Below are 3,191 nucleotides of genomic sequence, written 5' to 3' on the forward strand. Positions count from 1 at the left end.
AGAGAAAGGATTAAAATGTGGTCTTTGATAAGCATATTTATGATCCATGAAAATCTCTGTGCCATGTCTTACTGGTGCTTCTATTTTTGTGATAAAATTATTACAGCTCACCAAACTAAACACATTAACTTTTAAGATTCTATTGTTTGTATAGTATATTTTAAACTGTATATGATTTTAAAATGAGAATCTCAATAGTGGATAGATATTGAGTAATATGGTATCATCTCATAAATGACTAACAAATTCTATAATATTTAGAATAAGTTTTTCTTACCAGATACCCTACTATTGTTAGATTCAGGGTAGGTGTCCAACTCACAAAGGTACAGAGATGGAGATTGATGCAATAAGCAAAAGGTTTTTAATAATCCAGTATATTGGGGTAGTCCTGCATTCAGGCAAAGGCAACCAAAGGGAACAAAAGCATACACTCTTTAAACACTTTCAGAACATAGTTTTATAGCATGAGTTGGTTATCTTTTGCATTGTTTTTTGTTTCTATTGACCTTTGTCCCCAAGGTGAGGAGGAGATACCCATTGCACAAAGGAGAGTTGGGTAGAGATCCACCCATTTATGAGGATGTTTCCTGGAACAGGGCATTACTGCTTGCAATTAGGGCATCTCTTGGGAACGAATGTTTGTTTAGTAAACCCTTCTGAAGCTCTCTGTCTTTAGGCTTAATGGACATTCCTGGCTCCTTGGTATTTTTATGAAGTGTCCCTGTTTGCTCAATTCTTACACTATCTTACAAAAATGACCACGATGATTTTCTTCACAGGTTGTCTTCAGTGTGTCATTTTATATCATTTTGTGATGAATACGAAACCTTCAGTTACTTAATCTTTTGATCAATTTTTAAGGAAAATTCAAACCTTAGGTCAGCAATATAATTTCTGGTTTGGGTCATAATAAGATTACATGAAAATATTGCACATCTTTATATCATCTGCTAAAATTGTCACTTTCCTCATACATTCAATAATAGCACAATGTATCTATTTAAATAGAGTGCTTATTCCTAAGATACCAGAATTCCAAAAAGTATTATATTTATATATTTTTTGAATGTAATATTTTGTTTTTCTCCCTTACCAGCCTTTAAGGTATCTGGTATGATCTGGCATGTAAAAACAGATTTCAAAAGATTAAAATTTAAAGGTTCAGGGGCCCACATGTGTTCTGTGACTATGACATCATCATTTAGTCCTTATATTCCATGAGACTCTATGGGTCTCCAGGAAGGAGTCCTTAAGAGGAGCTGCCTGTGGATGAGCCAAGCAATGCTGCCTGTTCTACTCAGTCACGGACAACTATTATTCATGTTATACTCTAATTTTATTCATCTCTTTAAAAATGTTACATATATTCATTGTACTCAGTGACAGCTTTCATAATGTTACTCTATTCAGCCACATCATGTACTTTGACCTTATTCATCCCATAATACTCCCCTGTGTCTGCTTCCTCCACACTAGTCCCTTTTATTCCTCCAAATACTTCTACTTCCATACTTCCATGCATGATGTGTATGTGTGTGTGTGTGTGTGTGTGTGTGTGTGTGTGTGTGTGTGTGTGTGTAAAATCTAGGTCCTACATGTGACAGATTATAAGTTGTCAAACATGCTTTAGAACTTAAACTACCAAGTGCTAAGAACTGGTCCTACAAAGATCATCTGGTCCAGAGGGGGAATCCACCAGAATGGGTCACACTGTGCAGTCAGTCATTGCTTTATCCCAACAGAAGTTCCTCAGGGTAAGGAGACACGAAGCATCCCTGCACCTCCTAATGACTCTCATTATAAGCTTGGCCTAGCATTTGCCTCCAGTTTTCACAGAATAATCTTTCTTAATGGTCCTGAATCACAGCTAGCATAAGCACAATGCCCTAGATCAAAAAATAAATAGAGCACAGTACATTTCTCAAATAACTCTATCATTACAATAGCAATTTTTCCTCAATCTTCTTCTGGAAAAATCATTTCTCTTTCTTGCATTTCTCAGACAAAGGGAAAATAAAACCTAATAACAATATAAAAGAATATTCTTAAAATTGATAGTATGCAGAAAAATTTAAAGTGACCCTCTTATTTTCTTTATCTTCAAAAAGAAAAAAATAACTATTAATGGGTTTCCATAGGCATGAAATAAATTCATTTCACTGTGAGTTTTTGAAAATCAATGAGAGGACACACTTTATTTTCTTACATATAACACATTTATTATGAAAGAGTATCAAAACTGTCACCTATCAACAGTTTTCCAAATAACAGTACAACTTACATTCTATTCATATATATGCTCTCACACACATGCAACATACACACACACACACACACACACACACACATATGTGTGTGTGTGTGTATTTGCTAAGAATTTCATAAATTCATTGCTTTAATAGCTGAGTAGTACTCCATTGTGTAGATATACCACATTTTCTGTATGCATTCCTCTGTTGAGGAACATCTGGGTTGTTTCTAGTTTCTGGCTATTATAAATAATACTGCTATGAACATAGTGAAGCATGTGTCTTTATTACATGTTGGAGCATCTTCTGGGTATATGCCCAGGAGTGTTATAGCTGGGTCCTCTGTTAGTACTATGTCCAATTTCCGGAGGAACTGCCAAACTGATTTCCAGAATGGTTGTACCAGCTTGCAATCCCACTAGCAATGACAGTGTTCCTCTTTCTCCACAATGTCTCCAGCATCTGCTGTCACCTGAGCTTTTTATCCTAGCCATTCTGACTGGTGTGAGGTGGAATCTCAGGGATGTTTTGATTTGCATTTCTCTGATGATTAAGGATGTTGAACATTTCTTTAGGTGCTTCTCAGACATTTGGTATTTGTCAGTAGAGAATTCACTGCTTAGCTCTGTATACATTTTAAATATACTATATTATCCTTAGATACAATGAATGAAATATACCAAGATACATTTCTTATGAATTAAAATAATTTCAAAATAAAATTAGAGTGGTCCTCTCCTCCTATTGGTGACCAACTTGGCCATTCTTTGCTACATATGCTGCTGGAACAATTAGTACCACCATGTGTACTCTTTGGTTGGTGGTTTTGTTCCTGGGAGCTCTGAGGGTACTAGTTAGTTCATATTGTTGTTCTTCCTAAGGCCCTGCAAACCCTTCAGCTCCTTGGGTCCTTTCTCTAGCTCCTTCATTGGGGATCCT

This window comes from Mastomys coucha, unplaced genomic scaffold (genome assembly GCF_008632895.1).
Source record: "Mastomys coucha isolate ucsf_1 unplaced genomic scaffold, UCSF_Mcou_1 pScaffold20, whole genome shotgun sequence".
NCBI lineage: Eukaryota > Metazoa > Chordata > Mammalia > Rodentia > Muridae > Mastomys > Mastomys coucha.